We start from the raw sequence: 19,219 nt of genomic DNA, 5'->3' as shown, positions 1-19,219 counted from the left end.
GATCGTTCCTCCGGAAACACACATCTTTGTGTGCACTGAGGGATCCACAGCAGAACACGTGGACGTTTCCCCTCTGGTCTTGCCTGTTTGTCCTTTCATGGCCAGAGAAAGTCAATAGGAAAAGGAGACTCATCCATCATTTTGTCAGTTTATGACCTATTTTTGAGTATCCACTAATGCTAGGTGTCCAGGTAGATATCAACAGGAGGTAAAGGAGTACAGTACTTGACCCATAATAAATATTCAATATATGTTAATTGCTGATAAGGTGATTGCAGATGTGCTTTTTTTTTTTCAATTTTTGAGGACCTACCAGATGTCAGATACATAAAGTCCCCTGTTAATTCTTATATCGCAACAAAGCAGGCAATATTACTCCTATTTTTCCAGTAGGAAAACTGAGGCTCAGAGAGGTTACAAAACTTATTTAAAAAGTCATATATCTCATACATGGTGGAGTTAGGCTTAAGATTTAGCTGTGTTTGATTTCAAATTCTGTCTTCGTTCCACTATGCTGCTGTTGTTTCTTCTCTAGCAGTTCTCAGAGCCTCAAGAGAAGGCTTTTCCCTCTGGGAGTGTACTGCATTTGCTCCTTCTGCCCTGGGGACCTGCCTCTTTAATAGGTAACCTGGATGAAAGACCCCAGAGCGGCCTCCCCGCAGTTACACCTCCTAGTTCCTTTCTGGTTCTCACATGGGCAGGCACTGATAAATCAGCTCACAGTACACAGGCTCAGTTTGAATTTCAACAAAATTTTCTAAAAACAGTAACCAGATGCAATTCAAATCACATTGTGTCCACATAAGGAATCCATTCCAAGAAAAGTCAGAGGATGCGTCTCAGTCAGAGGAGTGGCTTCTAATCTTCCCTGGCCTTGTTTTAGAACTCCAAGAAGAAATAATATCCAGATTAATTTTAGAGTTCAGTCATTGAATTTGGTCTCAGGAAAATTGCATATTAATTTAGTCTTATGACGATGACCCCGAGATCAAAGATCACTCAAGGGTAGTGATCCTTCTAGACACCTGCCACACTCAAAACAATTTCCTCTTTTCAGCTTAAAGAACTGTTTCAGACTTTGTTTTCTCACAGGCTACTTTGAAGAAACAGGCCACCATCCTAGGAGTAAAACAGAGTTCTTCACGAATTACATCATTTATTTTTCAGCAAATATTAATTTAATTTGGTTTAGTTTAACAAGAGCGCATGATCACAGATTTGATAACCAAATGGATGCCTTGACGTAAACTTCAGTCCTGGTTTAGCTCTATTCCAGGGAGAAAAACAAAGTCTTTCAAAGGTAATTGGTATATCACTCTCCCAAAATGGAAAAAATAAAGGAAGGGTAGGCTTTCAATTTTCTTAAACATAACTCAAAATCCACATATAATAATAAACAAATGGTTTAAGGCATTTATGTCATAAATGTCCTGCCATTATTTAGTTATGAATTTTCAGGTTCAGGAATTATGCTAAAACCCAAGAGTCATTATGGAATGTCTGTATATTTGATTTCCAAAGCTCCAGATAGGTTTTAATGTGTTCAATATTATACCACTGTACTCCCCAAACTATTTCTGTATCCTCAGAGACATGTCCTAATAGCAGGCCTCTGTGTCTTCTGCTTAGTGAAAAGTGTGAATAATAGCTCCAAAAAGAATATATTTGTAATATACAGTTTTTTTTTTTTTTTTTTACTTTAACATATGTTCCCACATAGCCAAATGATTCAACTCAGTACAGTTAACAACTTAGAAAGGGATTCATTGAATTTTCCAGGTCTCTTCATGGCCAGAGTTGCTTTGTAAGGAATAATCAACATGTTAAAGTAATCTAGATGTTTATGATTTGATAACTCTTTGGTGCATTGTTTAACAACATGTTTTCAATTTACTTTCCTTCAAATAGCTCCAAATAACCCCGTGATTTTGGATGATTGATTATGGGAATGCTGCTTTTACTGTACATCCAAGGTAATTTTAAAATTACATCTTCTTTTCATTGTTAAGGGGTAAAATCATTTGCAGGTCTTGACATGATTTATCAGAGATAGAGGGACAAAGGGTCAGTCCTGGTCTCACTCTACTAGGACATTATTATGTGATCCCAGAAGGAAAGCAAGCAGCTCTGTGGAAGCTGGGTTCTAGTTCCAACATGTCAATAACCAGTTCTGTGGCCCTAGAAAAGTCATCAATTTCCTGGGCCTCACTTTCCTTCCATATGAAAACAAAACAATTCAAATCGACACTTCTTCCCTAGAGATTCTGATTCATTATAAGTGGAGATGGGCCCAGAAATCTGTATTTTCTGCTTAAGAACCTGATGTTTATAACCAGACCCGTTTGGAAAACACTAGATTAAATAGCTTCTAAGTCCAAGTCTAAAATTGCACAACTCTAGAACCAAGATTTTCTGTTCTCCAGACATTTTTTCTTTCAATGTAACTATTGGATTTTGTAAAATTATTTATCCATTTTAATGACAAAATCTTACTTCACAGTGACTGATGCCTGTTTCTCTCAGGCACTGTGCTCATGTTTGTATGTAAATAACCTGTTTCATCCTGCTAAGAACTTCACACTGTCAGTATGTTAGTATGATTATTAATCCTAGACACTGCAACAAACTCCCCAATCTCAGGTGCTTAACAAAGTAAAGATGTATTTCCTGCATATATAAAATCCTCCTTCACCTTGTAACTATGCCGTCTGAAACACATGTTCTTTATAGAAAGACAGGGACACTCTGAATGATACCTATCTCAACATTTCTGTTCACAGTTCATTGGTTAAAATATCATATAACCTGATCCAATTGAAAGGCAGGGAAATATACAGGAGGATATACACATCTGGTGAGCAAAATCATTCACAGTAGAGAAGCTAGATTTCACAGTTTAAGAAACTGCAGCTCAGGAAGGCCAATTAAGAGTAGGGTGGGACTGGCTGGGCGTGGTGGCTCACACCTGTAATCCCAGCACTTTGGGAGGCCAAGGCAGGCAGATCACAAGGTCAGGAGATCGAGACCATCCTGACTAACATGGTGAAACACCGTCTCTACTAAAAATACAAAAAATTAGCCGGGCATGGTGGCGGGTGCCTATAGTCCCAGCTACTCAGGAGGCTGAGGCAGAAGAGTGGCATGAACCTGAACCTGGGAGAGGTGGAGCTTGCAGTGAGCCGAGATTGCACCATTGCACTCCAGCCTGGGTGGCAGAGTGAGACTGTGTCTAAAAAAAAGGGGGGGGGGGGGGGGGGGGGGACCATACTTGAAGAATGTCACTTGCCATTTCATACAAAAAAAGAAGGTAGAGTTTCCAATAATAGAATGTATATTTTTCCTTAGAGAGAAGATTTATTTTCCAAATACATAAATAGAGAAATGATATTGTTAAAGTTGTCCTTGGTACTGTGTCTTTGCATGCTAAAATCGAAAGACATCTCCCTCCTTCAAGCAGGCAGATATTCCTAATAAGTGGCCATGGGGTCTAAGGAGACTGACTTTGCTGTAGTCTACTGTGAGTGTGACTCACTCATGGCAATGAAATAGGGATATCCAGATGTCAAAAATCATTCTTTCACCTTAGCTTTTTCAAAGAGTTCTCATCACAGATCATTTCTTCACAACTGAACCCGTGAAATAACAGCTTTGCACATTCAGAGCACACCTGTCATAGATAGATACTGTTTTCTTTCTGTCAATTTTTTGATGCTGAGAAACCTCTCAATAATTCAACAATTAATTGTAAGGGTGTGGAGGGACTCCAAGATCTGTGGCAACAGAATTCGGGATGATAGGTCTTGTGTTGGAGGAGCCTCTAGTCTGCAGCAAAACAAAAACAATCACAACAACAAAGACACGGGATGGTGCCATCATCAGTGTACGTCTGAATTAATGAGGCCTAGAGAAGGAAACAGGTACTTCTGCTGGCTTGAGGAGTCAGGAAGGGCAGGGGAGGGAGAGAGAGAGAAAGAGAGAGAGAGAGGATGATGACTGATACAGGTCTGCATGGATGAGGTGTCATCGGTCAGATATATGGAGTGGGGCAGAAGTTGGAATGCATTCCACGGGAGGGGAGAACTTGAGCAGGAACGTTTAGGTAGCAGAGAGTCTTAGCATTTGGGAGAATGCAGTGGGCAGGTGACGGCTAGAAATACGGCTTGAGCTGAATGTTCAAAAATCTAAATATCATACAAAGGAGTTTGGTCTTTACCCTATGTGCATTGGAGGCATCTGAGGTTTTTAACCAGGAGATAAAATATGTGCTGTGGAAGGATTATTTGGGTGTTCTGGAGAGATGGAAAGCTGCACTTGCACGACATCTCTGGATAAATCTAAACAACAGTGTAACACTGACAGGTAGTTAACTATGCCCCAGTATCTATCTTATTCTGCTGATATATAATAATAGACATTCAAGCCAGGCATGTGACTATTCAGAAGGAGGATGAATTTCTCAGGTTTTCTTACAGTTGGTATGACCACAAAACTAAGTTCCAGTCAATGAGACTTCAGCTTGAAGACTGTGGCTGCTCCTGGATGTTTTGCTTAAAAGACCTCTGACATGCATGGAGGCATCTCTTGTCTTCTTGCTGCTACTTAAAATGCAAATGAGAGGTCTACCCATTTGGGCCACTTTTTGTCAAGGCCAAGTTGACTTGAAAAGGCCAGTTGATTTCTTCTTCATTTGAATTGCTTCCCCAATTTTGTTAAAAGTCAGTTGGGCTTACATGTATGGGTCTATTTTTGGGTTCTCTATTCTGTTCCATTGATCAATGTGTCTATCTCTCTGCCAAGAATGCGTTGTGTTAAACACTATGATTATATAGTCAGTTTTTATGTCAGGTAGAGTAATTCCTCCCAATTTATTATTCTGTCTCAAAACTCATGATCCATTTGAAGAAACACATTTTACTTCAAAACCCAAAATACACATACATGTGTCTGCACATATACATGAAACATGTTTCATGAAAAACTTACATTGATTATTTGTGATATGGCCTAATTTTTTTCTAACCTATACTATTATATTCTGTTTCATTCTATTTTTTCATTCAGACATACTGGTCATGATACACTAAAATGACTTCATTATCATCTAATAGATCTCTTGATCTGCAGTTTAAAAAACACTCCACTGGAGGGAGAGGGTAGTGCATATTAACTGTAAATCCACCATATCCCACATAGATGAAACCTATAGTGAAAGCCTCATTGGAGGTGGAACAAACAATGAAGCTGTCCCGCTGCACATCATGTTTCTTTTCACCTGGGAGAAGGGCTTGTAGGGAACATACAAGCCCGTTTTTTTGAGGATGTTCTCACCAGGAAAAAAAAAATCTCCAGTCTCTAAATATGGGATTGGTTTTCTTTAAAAATAGGAAAAAAATGCTCAATACAAAACTTAAAAACTGTAAAATGATATTCATTTTCATGCTAATCAGCAGACCAATTTTTCTTTACATATTGTCTTTTATCCTTATACTATACTGCTCTAAGAGTTATACGTTATAATTTCAATTTTCCATATGATGAAAATACAGATGCATAGAAGTTTAGTGATTTGTCCAGATTTGCATATCTGATTGGCAGCACAGGTCAGACTCAAATATGTGCCATGACCCTGAATCTCATGAATGAAACCAAACTGAGACCCTCCTCGTGGTCAAAAGTCAGGAGCCTGTAAAGGAGGGAGATGGACTCTTCCAGAAGGTTTGTAAGATTCTTCTGAAGATGACATAATAACTGCCGACATGGACCATGAAGCTGAGGGTGACACCCTGAGCTGCTTTCTTTTGGGTCTCCGAGAAAGCCTTCATGGAGTGGAGCCACCACACTAGCCCAAGACAGCTACAGCTGTTCTTCTACATGAGTAGAAAGACAAACTTTTATCGGGTTTAAGTCACTGTTATTTTGGGTTTATGTTATTCACAGTTGAATCTAATCCTAACTGATACAACCACTATCCTGCAAAAACGGTGGCAAAAAAATATATATCACATATCCATCACATAAATCCACTTTTATAAGGAAATGAAGTCAAATTATTACCCCCAATAAAAAGGTGTTTTGCAACATGACCCAGGAATTTAGAAGGACCATTTGTTCACTATTTCTCCCTGTCTCACAGCTCTTGTGGCCTCAGCGGATAAGTATATGAGACCACAGTTTTCCTGGTTTCAGAATATGAAGATCCAGAGAATAAAGAACCTCAAAGAAAAACACCTGGATTGTCAAGGTTTGGCCGGCAGTGCACTTTCTCCAATCTTACAGTCACACGCAAGGTGAAAAGCTCTCTTGTTTTCTCTTTTCCTAAGTTTTCTTAAAGAAGAAAGAAAAGGGACCAAGATAAGTGGAATTGAAGAAAAATGAAATATAAACAAACTACACTTTTCCCTGAACAGAAAAGCTCAATTAAGCAAAGACAGAGAGAAGAGACATGTAGGATGCTAATTTAAACCACAGCCCCATGTCTAATGCTTTTAGCCAAGGAAAGAAGAGAAAAGCAAAAAAGAAATCTGAGTCAGAGGGAAGATGTCATGGTGAGTTTCAATGGGAAGAATTCCTTATTAATTCTAAAGAACACGATGCAACATGGATTTAATTATACAAGTCAACCCACCCACATTCCTCCGCTGCCTTTCACACACATGGGCTTCTGAGGATGATGAAAGGTGGGTGGGGAGAAAGGGATCAGGAGGCAAAGCACAGGATGGCTAGGGCCACTGAGAAGATGGCTCTACCCTAGAGCTCTGTGGCTGTGGCTTTACCCTCTCTAAACATGAGCCCCCGGTTGCCCAACTCCAGTTGCTGCAATGGCACCTGACCATGGCCTAGCTAATTCATTCACCTTGGGTCCGGGACACTTCTGTGTTGTTCTATTTACTGTGAGGGAAACTTCTTAAGCCTTTGAGAAATGGAGAGAAGGAGGATAGATAGGAGCTTAAAAAAAAATCTCTCAGCTGCTTTTAATTTCCTGTGGGAAACACAACGCAATCTCACTAAGTTTTTCCCTAAGAGCAAGTCTCCATTAAAACTCCAAAGAGGTTAAATGTATTAGAAATTTGAAACACTACTCAGGTTTTCCTAAAGTTTCCTTGGGACTTTTAATCTATACTGTCATCAATACCCCAATCTCTGCACCAGCAAAATAATTAAAAATGTCCCATAACCAAGACCCCATTGTTTCTTCCTGCTTTTTCTTTCACTTTCAGACAATACCTGTGAGGGTCCTAGCTGAGAGAGACCCACTGACCATTCTGTGCTTTAGCTAACTATCTCTGGACAGCTTTAGACTTTTAAACTGAGGACATTCCACTTGGATAGAAAGCCATGATGGAACTATGAAGTCACAGGGCATCAGCATGAGGGTTCAGTTGCAGATAACAAAACAAACAAACACCCACTCTAGCTGTCTCAAGCAAAAGGAATGTGATGCAGGGAACTGCATGCTTAGAAAACTTTTGAAAGGCTTTAGGCAGACTTCCATGAAAGACTCTCAGGACAGCACCACCGAACTTGTCTGTCAAAGTAGCTACTTCATCTCAACCAATTTTTGAAAGGTGATTTTCAAAAATTTTTCAATGACTCATTTTTAAAAACTAAAGTTATTTGGAGATAATTTGAGATTTGCATGCAAGTAAGTATTTAAGAAATAATACAGATTGCTGGCAAGATGGCCGAATAGGAACACCTCCACTCGGCAGCTCCCAGCGAGACCGACACAGAAGGTGGATGATTTCTGCATTTCCAACTGAGGTAACCAGTTCATTTCATTGGGACTGGTTGGACAGTGGGTGTAGCCCATGGAGGGTGAGCTGAAGCAGGCTGGGGCATTGTCTCACCTTGGAAGCACAAGGGGTTGGGAGTTCTCTCCCCTACCCAAGGGAAGCCATGAGGGACAGTTCCTGAGGAATGGAGCACTCCAGTCCAGATACTGCACTTTTCCTACAGTCTTTGCAACCCGCAGACTAGGAGATTCCCTCTGGTGTCTACACCACCAGAGCCCTGGGTTTCAAGCACAAAGCTGGGCAGATGTTCTGGCAGACACCAAACTAGCTGCAGGAGATTTTTTTTTTCTCATACCCCAGTGGTGCCTGGAATGCCAGAGAGACAGAACAGTTCACTGCCCTGGAAAGGGGGCTGAAGCCAGGGAGCCAAGTGGTTTGGTTTGGCAGGTCCCACCCCCACAGAGCCCAGAAAACTCAGATCCATTGACTTGAAATTTTTGTAGTCAGCGCAACAGTCTGAGCTCAACCTGGGACACTCCAGCTCAGTGTGGGGAGGGGTGTCTGCCATTGCTGAGGCTTCAATAGGTGGTTTTACCTTCACAGTGTAAACAAAGACACCAAGAAGTTTGAACTGGGCGGAGCCCACTGCAGCTCAGCAAGCCCGCTGTGGCCAGACTGCCTCTCTGGGCAGGACATCGCTGAAAAAAAGGCAGCATCCCCAGAAAGGGACTTACAGATAAAACCCTCATCTCCCTGGGACAGAGCTCCTGGGGGAAAGGGCGGCTGTGGGTGCAGTTTCAACAACTTAAATGTTTCTGCCTGCAGGCTCTGAAGAGAGCAGCGGATCTCCCAGCACAGCGTTTGAGCTCTGCTAAGGGTCAGACTGCCTCCTCAAGTGGGTCCCTGACCCCTATGTTTCCTAACTGGGAGACAACTCCCAGTAGGGGCTGACAGACACCTCATACAGGAGAACTCTGGCTGACATCTGGCAGGTGCCCCTCTGGGACAAAGCTTTCAGAGAAAAGAATAGGCAGCAATCTTTGTTGTTCTGCAGCCTCTGCTTGTGACACCCAGGCAAACAGGGTCTGGAGTGGACCTCCAGAAAACTCCAGCAGACTTGCAGCAGAGGGGTCTGACTGTTAGAGACCCCATATGAAGGTCACCAACATCAAAGACCAAAGGTAGATAAATCCATGAAGATGGGGAGAAACAAAAATTCCAAAAACCAGCTTCTCCTCCATAGGATCACAACTCCTCACCAGCAAGGGAACAAAACTGGACAGAGAATGAGTTTAATGAACTGACAGAAGTAGGCTTCAGAAAGTGGGTAATAACAAACTCCTCCGAGTTAAAGCAGCATGTTCTAACCCAATGCAAGGAAGCTAAGAACCCTGAAAAAAGGTCAGACAAATTGCTAACTAGAGTAACCAGTTTAGAGAAGAACATAAATGACCTGATGGAGCTGAAAAACACAGCACAAGAACTTCGTTCATAAGAATCGATAGCTAAATCAATCAGGCAGAAGACAGGATGTCAGAGATTGAAGATAAACTTAATGAAATAAAGCAAGAAGATAAGATTAGAGAAAAAAGAATGAAAAGGAATGAACAAAGACTCCAAGAAATACGGAGCTATGTGAATAGACCAAATCTCTGTTTGATTGGTGTACCTGAAGGTGACAGGGAGAATGGAACCAGGTTGGAAAACACTCTTCAGGATATTATTCAGGAAAACTTCCCCAACCTAGCAGGATAGGCCAACATTCAAATTCAGGAAATACAGAGAACACCACAAAGATACTCCTCGATAAGAGCAACCCCAAGACACATAATTGTCAGATTCACCAAGGTTGAAATGAAGGAAAAAATGTTAAGGGCAGCCAGAGAGAAACATCGGATTACCCACAAAGGGAAGCCTATCAGACTAACAGTGGGTCTCTCAGCAGAAACCCTGCAAGCCAGAAGAGAGTGGGGGCCAATATTCAGCATTCTTAAAGAAAATAATTTTCAACCCAGAATTTCATATCCAGCCAAACTAAGCTTCATAAGTGAAGGAGAAATAAAATCCTTTACAGACAAGCAAATGCTGAGAGATTTTTGTCACCACCAGGCCTGCCTGACAAGAACTCCTGAAGGAAGCATTAAACATAGAAAGGAACAACCAGTACCAGCCACTGCAAAAATATACCAAACGGTAAAGACCATCAACACTATGAAGAAACTGCATAACTAACAGACAAAATAACCAGTTAGCATAATAATGATAGGATCAAATTCAGACATAACAATATTAACATTAAATTTAAATGGGCTAAATGCCCCAATTAAAAGACACAGACTGGCAAATTGGATAAAGAGTCAAGACCCATCGGCGTGCTGTATTCAGGAGGCCCAACTCATATGCAAAGATACACGTAGGCTCAAAAAAAGGGGATGGAGGAATATTTACCAAGGAAGTGGAAAGCAAAAAGCAAAACAAAACAAATAAAACAAACGAATGAACAAACAAAAAACAAAAACAGGAGTTGCAATCCTGGTCTCTGATAAAGCAGACTTTAAACTAACAAAGATCAAAAGAGACAAAGAAGGGCATTACGTAATGGTAAAGGGATCAATACAGTAAGAAGAGCTAATTATCCTAAATATATATGCACCCAATACAGGAACACCCAGATTCATAAAGCAAGTGATTAGAGACCTACAAAGAGACTTAGACTCCCACACAATAATGGGAGACTTTAACACTTACTGTCAATATTAGACAGATCAAGGAGACAGGAAATTAACAAGGATATTGAGGACTTGAACTCAGCTCTGAATCAAATGGACCTAATAGACATCTACAGAACTCTCCACCCCAACTCAACAGAATATACATTTTTCTCAGCACCTCATTGCACTTATTCTAAAATTGACCACGTAATTGGAAGTAAAACACTCCTCAGCAAATGCAAAAGAATGGAAACCATAACAAACAGTCTCTCGGACCACAGTGTAATCAAATTAGAACTTAGAATTAAGAAACTCACTCAAAACTGCACAACTACATGGAAACTGAATAAGGAGCTCCTGAATGAATCTGGATAAATAATGAAATGAAGGCAGGAATAAAGATGCTCTTTGAAACCAATGAGAACAAAGACACAATGTAACAGAATGTCTGGGACACATTTGAAGCAGTGTGTAGAGGGAAATTTATAGCATTAAATGCCCACAAGAGAAAGTAAGAAAGATCTAATATCACAATTACAATAACTAGAGAAGCAAGAGCAAACAAATTCACAAGCTAGCAGAAGACAAGAAATAACTAAGATCAGAGCAGAATTGAAGGAGATAGAGACACAAAAACCCTTAAAAAAAATCAGTGAATCCAAGAGCTGGTTTTTTGAAAAGATCAAGAAAATATAGACCACTAGCCAGACTAATAAAGAAGAAAAGAGTGAAGAATCAAATAGACACAATAAAAAAAATGATAAAGGGGATATCACCACTGATCCCACAGAAATACAAACTACAAACAGAGAATACTATAAACACCTCTACATAAATAAACTAGAAATCTTGAAAATCTAGAAGAAATGGATAAATTCCTGGACACATACACCCTCCCAAGTCTAAACGAGGAGAAGTCTAATTCCTGAATAGACCAATAAAAGGTTCTGAAATTGAGGCAGTAATTAGTAGCCTACAAACCAAAAAAATGTCCAAGACTAGAATTCACAGCTGAATTCTATCAGAGATACAAAGAGGAGCTGGTACCATTGCTTCTGAAACTATTCCAAACAACAGCAAAAGAGGGACTCCTCCCTAACTCATTTTATGAGGCAGCATCATCCTGATAGCAAAACCTGGCAGAGACAAAACAAAGAAAGAAAATTTCAGGCCAATATCCCTCATGAACATCGATGTGAAAATCCTTAATAAAATACTGGCAAACAGAATATCAAAAAGCAGCATATCAAAAAGCTTATCCACCAGGATCAAGTCGGCTTCATCCCTGGGATGCAAGGCTGGTTCAGCATACACAAATCAATAAATGTAATCCATCACATAAACAGAACCAATGACAAAAACCACATGATTATCTCAATAGATGCAGAAAAGGCCTTCAACAAAATTCAACAGCCCTTCATACTAAAAACTCTCAATAAACTAGGTATTGATGGAACACATCTCAAAATACTAAGAGCTATTTATGACAAACCCACAGCCAATATCATACTGAATGGGCAAAAGCTGTAGGCATTCCCTTTGAAAACCAGCACAAGAAAAGGATGCCCTCTCTCACTACTCCTATTCAGCATATTATTGGGAGTTCTGGCCAGACCAATTAGGCAAGAGAAAGAAATAAGGAGTATTCAAATAGGAAAAAGGAAGTCAAATTGTCTCTGCTTGCAGATACATGATTGTATATTTAGAAAACCCCACTGTCTCAGCCCAAAATCTCCTTAAGCTGATAAGCAACTTCAGCAAAGTCTCAGGATACAAAATCAACGTACAAAAATCACAAGCATTCTTATACACAAATAACAGACAAACAGAGAGCCAATCATGAGTGAACTCCCATTCACAATTGCTATAAAGAGAATAAAATACCTAGAAATCCAACTTACAAGGGATGTGAAGGACTTCTTCAAGGAGAACTACACACAACTGCTCATCAAAATAAAAGAGGACACAAACAAATGGAAGAACATTTCATGCTCATGGATAGGCAGAATCAATATCATGAAAATGGCCATACTGCCCAAGGTAATGTATAGATTCAATGCCATCCCCATCAAGCTACCAATGACTTTCTTCATAGAATTGGAAAAAACTATTTTAAACTTCACATGGAACCAAAAAAGAGCCCACATAGCTAAGAGAATCCTAAGCAAAAAGAACAAAGCTGGAGGCATCATGCTACCTGACTTCAAACTATACTACAAGGCTACAGTAACCAAAACAGCATGTTACTGGTACCAAAACAGAGATGTAGACCAATGGAACAGAACAGAGGCCTCAGAAATAATACCACACATCTATAACCATTTGATCTTTAACAAAGCTGACAAAAGCAAGCATTGGGGAAAGGATTCCCTATTCAATAAATGATGTTGGGAAAACTGGCTATCCATATGCAGAAAACTGAAACTGGACCCCTTCCTTACACCTTATACAAAAATTAATTCAAGATGGATTAAAGACTTAAACATAAGACCTAAAAGCATAAAAATCCTAGAGGAAAATCTAGGCAATGCCATTGAGGACATATGCATGGACAAAGACTTCATGTCTAAAACACCAAAAGCAATGACAACAAAAGCCAAAATTGACAAATGAGATCTAATTAAACTGAAGAGCTTCTGCACAGCAAAAGAAACTATCATCAGAGTGAACAGGCAACCTACACAATGGGAGAAAATTTTTGCAATCTATCCATCTGACAAAGGGCTAATATCCAGAATCTACAAAGAACTTAAACAAATTTACAAAAAAAAAAAAAAACCATCAAAAGTGGGCAAAGGATATGAATAGACATTTCTCAAAAGAAGACATTTATGCAGCCAACAAATATATGAAAAGAAACTCATCATCACTGGTCATTGGAGAAATGCAAATTAAAACTGCAATGAGGTATCATCTCACACCAGTTAGAATGATGATCATTAAAAATTCAGGAAATAACAGATGCTGGAGAGAATGTGGAGAAATAGGGATGCTTTTACACTGCTGATGGGAGTGTAAAGTAGTTCAACCATTGTGGAAGACGGTGTGGCGATTCCTTAAGGATCTAGAACTAGAAATACCATTTGATCCAGCAATCCCATTACTGGGTATATACCCAAAGGATTATAAATCATGCTACTATAAAGGCACATACACACATATGTTTATTGTGGCACTATTCACAATAGCAAAGACTTGGAACCAACCCAAATATCCATCAATGATAGACTGGATAAAGAAAATGTGGCACATATACACCATGGAATACTATGCAGCCATAAAAAGGATGAGTTCATGTCCTTTTCAGGGACATAGATGAAGCTGAAGAGTATCATTCTCAGCAAACTAATGCAAGAACAGAAAACCAAGGACTGCATGTTCTCACTAAAAAGTGGGAGTTGAACAATAAGAACACACAGACACAGGGAGGGGAGTATCACACACTGAGGCCTTTCAGGGTGTGGGGAGCTAGGGGAGGGATAGCATTAGGAAAAACCTAACGCAGGTGATGGGTTGATGGGTGCAGCAAACCACCATGGCACATGTATACCTATGTAACAAAACTGCACATTCTGCACATACACCCCAGAACTTAAAGTATAATAAATAAAATAAAATAAAGAAATAATACAAGCTGTGTGTGGTGGCTCACGCCTGTAATCCTAACACTTTGGGAGGCCAAGGCAGGCTGATCACCTGAAGTCGAGAGTTCAAGACCAGTCTGACTGACATGGAGAAACCCCATCTCTACTAAAAATACAAAATTAGCCAGGCGTGGTGGCACATGCCTGTAATCCTAGCTATTCTGGAGGCAGGAGAATCGCTTGAACCCGGGAGGTGGTGAGCTGAGATTGTGCCACTGCACTCCAGCCTGGGCGACAAGAGTGAAACTCTGTCTCAAAAAAGAAAGAAAGAATACAGAAATTCTAGGCACTTTTTACTCTGTTTCCCCCAATGACAATGTCTTACAAAACCATAACATAATCCACTATCACAACCAGGATATTGACATTGGTATGATCTACTTGTCTAATTCAAACTCCCCTGGATTTAGTTGTACTTATGTGCGTGTGTGTGTGTGTGTGTGTGTTTAGTTATTTGCAATTTTATCACTTGTTTAGATTTGTGTATCTGTTACCACAGTCAAGACATAGACCAGGCACTATGTTGGGCTCAAAAGCCGGAGATGACTATAAAGAATGGTAACGGGCTATCTTGAGTGGTTCGTAAGATGGCTCCAGAGATGATTTCTACTGGAATCCTGGAAGAGTTTTTGCTGTGGCACTTCTTTGTGATAATTATACAGCCTCCTTTCATAGCAACTTAGACTGAACTTCTGCCATGATTTTGGTGTCTGTATGTTTAAGATAAAGCTAATATTTTGTTATTTCTCCTGGTTTTATTTCATTTCTGGACTAATAATTATTGGCCCTTCTGCTTGGGTGCCAAGGGCTGTGATAGTGGAGACAGAGTTCCTGCTCTGAAGGGCTCATAGTAGGAAGAATCATTATCATAGAACCCACTTTATTTTTATTTTTACTCCCATGAAGGTATCAAATTTTGCTCATCTTGGCTCTCACCTGCTCCCTTGCTCCAGCCTCCCCAGAGTCTTGGTCCCATTGAATCCTCTGGGCTCATTCCTTCTCCAGCAGTCTTTCCATTCCCATCTACCTTCTTGGAGCTTCAGAGTTCATTTTATTTCTCATAAAGAAATAACATATTCCAGTTCCAGCCAATCTTATTTCCTACCTCTCTCCAAGAGTCATGTGTGAAAACTGCAAACTCCACTCAGAGCGTCCACTCCATGCCCTAAGAGTAGACATTGACCATAGCGAGAGTGAGGAGCATTGGAACAGAGAAGACACTGCAAAATAACAACTACAATCACTATGCCTGCCGTAGAAAACTTCTCTCCCCCGAGTCACCACTGTCTCTTAAGTTCAGTTATATCTTTCTTCAAGAGTAAGCTCAAAACTGCATTATCTAAGAATCTTTATTTATCTCACCCAATTTAGTGTCTCATTTCATCTTGGACAATCACTATTTTATAAAGTTCCCTTCTGATTCCTACATTCCTCACATCACTGTCCTGCTCAAAACCTATTAAGTCATCACTGCTGAAAAGACTCTACCTCATTATTATGGCACTCAAGGCCCTCTTCAATCTGTATTCAACTATTCTTTGTAGGCTCATCTCAATAACCTTTCTGCAAACATCCTATGCTCCTTTATTACAAAAGCACTTGCCATTTCCTATAATGTGCCATGCAACTTTGAATTATGGCTTTGTGCATTTTGATCCCTAAGGCTGAAAGCACCGTCATACTTTTTTGGCTAATCAAATCTTACCCCAAGACTACTCAAATGGCTCCTACTTAATGAGGCCTTTCCTGATTTACCTTTCCCTTCTTGATCCCTGTTGGGAACCTATAATCAACTGTGCTTTGACACATGCAGTGAATCAATTGTAATGTAGCCAGTGAGTATTTGATGCATCCACTGAAGAACGAGCATAGGAAGGAGGCTTGAGTATGGTTCATGTTTCTATCTGTAGAACCTCACACAGGTATGGAGGGGCACAGTGGAAAGGAATAGGAAATATTCTCTGTTTAAACCAGAGAAATTCTGGAACATACTGCATACTACTAGAATTTTTATTAAGATTTAGGTATCTGGAAGAAATGGTTTAAAGGAGGTCTGGGGCTTGAGGATTGGGACCCTATGTCATTGGGGTTACAATCTTGAAACAAAAGAAGGTAAAAATCTGGCTTTAGTGTCTGAGGAAGTCCTAGAAATTAGTAAACTCATTTTGAACTGGAATATAATTAAGTAAGGTTCCGAGGCCCTCTTTTGAAACACTGGAATTTCAGAGAAAAAATATGCTTGAGATGAAATACAGTAATTTCACTTGGTTATCCTTGAAGCAGATTCCTGGTAACTCATTTCAAGTTTTTGTGTTGTAGGATGATAATACCTGAAAGTTCAGAAAGGCTTTTACAAAGTCTCATCAGCGACTATAATTCCTAGGATAACTATTCCAAGATTTGGGACACCTTTGAGTGATGGCAAAAACAAGAGTAATGGCAGTTCCAACAGCAAGAGCAGTTTCAGAGGTGGTAAGAGCAGCAGCAGATGGGCTTGGGGCCCACAGGGAAACTAGCAGCAATGGTGATACCATCATTGACTGAACACCTACTGTGAGCATGAAAAGTTGCCAGATGCCTAATAGACATTATAGTTAACTTTCATAACCATAATTTAAAATATATATAATCCATATTTTGCAAATAAAGACACTGTCTCAAAATCAGGAGGTAACTTGCTTAGATTCATATTGTTAAGTAGTAGCAGAATTTGGATTCACTATTAAGCCCATGGCCTTCCTGCCACATTACAATTTCTCTTAAAAGTGAGAATACTTGAAAGGACATATGTCCCAAGAAATTTTAGAGTATAAAGGTGCTGAGTGAAACTGTTGCTGTTGTTATTCATGTCAGAATCATTAAGGCTGGCACAATCTTGCCATACCAGTAGGTCTAAAATAAGCGGTCGAATTAAATTGAAAGGAACTGATACTAATGCCACAGGCTAATCCCACTATCTTCACCCACAATGTGTTTAGGAGTCTTCTCTGCCTCATTTAAAATGTATTTCCAACATTCTTCACTTGGTGGGAGAAGTTCCCAAAGTTACCTCTCAAGAAGGAAAGTAACCATTAAATGTGCCACTGATTTTTGGAGGGTTGGAGGGAGGCTAACTAGAACCCATCAATGGTTAACCTCAACAGGAAGAGGAAAGAATGATTGTAGTTATTAATGTGGTTTAGATAAGTCTGGCTCAGCAAACTGGGAATCTGAGGCTAAGAAAAACAACAACAACAAACACATGCCCAGTACTGCCATTTTGTCCTCCTTTTCTCTGGGGTCACTCCTGAATCACCCCCAAGCATCTTCCCTATGTTTCTACCAATCTCAGCAAACAGCTCTTCAATCGTTTCACTGATTTGGTTCACTCTATCATGACTACTTTTGCCATGGTCTTCTCTTGTTCACTTCCCCGTCTTTTCATGGGCTGTTGGGGTCACTTGACTTTAGCCCCTCTCCTAGATTTTAGAACCATCCTTAATTGAAGATATATCCAATTCCATGATGTAACTCTTAGGTATTTTCTAGAAGAAAGTCTCTAAGAGCAAGATGGATTTTAAGCTTACAATACACATGTTGATCTAGAGCTTACTTAAAAAAAATTCTAAGCCTTTTCTAATACATATTTATGACCAAATTACAGGATAAAATAAAGTGTAGAATTCTTATCATGAGTTGGTGCTAGTCATGGGAGCTGATAGCTTAAGTGGCCAGCAGGTGGTCTCTTTTCACCAGCCATCATGCCAAACCCATCCATTGAGGGTGTAGTTGGAAAAAAATCCCAGCTGCAATCTCTTAGGCATTTCAGCATTCTAAGCACTAACAAAATAAGAGAAAGATTCCTTGTGAACAATCCGTATTTTAGGGCTAAGGTTTCTAGAATTTTGGACAAGAGATGTCAGTTTCAGAGGCCCTGGTAAGTTTATAGATCTTTGAAAGTGAATTTGGCCCTCTCTTCTTGATTCTAAGCAGTATTGGGATACATGGTACAAAGAGATGCCGCAGGAGACTTTTCAGAGGAACGTGATCATACCAAGGTGTCTTCTATCCTATCTTTACTGCTGTCCTCCTTAGCCTCTCCAGTTCTTATTGTCTACTCCGCATGGTATAGTCTGCTACTAATGAATTCTCTGAGTTTTTATTTTCAACAATTTTACTTGTATTTCCAACAATTAGCTGTCTTTTACACAATTTTCCAATGTTCACTTTCTACTTTGTAACATGGGTCCTCTATTTGCCTGTAATCTTTGGCAGTCTGGGGGTATGTCTGGCTCTAGTGTTCTACTTTCCTTAATCTAGCTTCAGTGAGTTAGCAGTTGATTATATTTTCTGAGACCTGCCATGTCTCATGGACTTCAGTCCTGGTTCCAGTTAAGATTTGGTTTTCCAAATAGGAAGATAACTCCTTATATTAATATATCCTCCTGGCTACTTATGGGAGGGAGGTCGCAGAGCAGACATGGGAAGTTTTTAGGGGTAACATAAACAGAGGAGACTATTGAGCCTTCTCTATTTACTGAATTTCTGCAGGTCATTCTCTTTTAGCTGGCAACATCTGTGAACTGGCTTTGCCTGCCATACAGAATTCTTGTACCAACCACACTTTTCTCCTTCATCTATTTACGGTTCACACACTTTCTCAACCTAACCCTCCTGTGTTATATCATTTCACTCAGTCATCACTTCCACTCTTCCACTAAAAGACTTTGTTTACTTTTACCAAATCACATGATATGAGATAAATGTTCAAATCCTTATTTATGGGCATTTAAAGATTGCAACACTCCTTTTACAAGGCAGCTATTTGATTCCAGTATAGATAAGCTACAAACCTAGAGTTGGCCTCCATCGTGACTTGCAAAATGAAGGGCACTGAAGTTATTTTTACTCATAAAAAGGTAAATAATGTGGCACAGTCCTGGAAACAAACAGAACCAGAGTGTACCCTGCAGAATGCCAGGATGGTCTATTGGAGTGACATCACTATAGCAGTACAGTCACAGTGGGAGAATCAGTATAGATTCCCAAATTCTGTGAGCTGTTAGCCAATTATATTGCCTAATCAAACTTGTCTACAGTAACAACACTTAAAACAAGTGCTAACATTTATTGAATGTTTAGGACAGTTCTG

General features: G+C 39.8%; 1 long non-coding RNA gene across 1 annotated transcript in view; it reads left to right on the top strand.

Annotated features, from left to right (window-relative positions):
* The first annotated feature begins 1,656 nt into the window (after positions 1-1,656).
* Positions 1,657-19,219, top strand: part of LOC111532318 — a 40,109-nt gene continuing 22,546 nt past the window's right edge. The window contains exons 1-2 of the long non-coding RNA XR_002728505.1: positions 1,657-1,973; positions 6,134-6,287. This is a non-coding gene — a long non-coding RNA (uncharacterized LOC111532318). The remainder of the gene's footprint in view (positions 1,974-6,133; positions 6,288-19,219) is intronic.

This window comes from Piliocolobus tephrosceles, chromosome 15 (genome assembly GCF_002776525.5).
Source record: "Piliocolobus tephrosceles isolate RC106 chromosome 15, ASM277652v3, whole genome shotgun sequence".
NCBI classification, from domain to species: domain Eukaryota; kingdom Metazoa; phylum Chordata; class Mammalia; order Primates; family Cercopithecidae; genus Piliocolobus; species Piliocolobus tephrosceles.
Note: the sequence above shows the minus strand (reverse complement) of the source record. Positions and strands in the feature narration are given on the sequence as shown.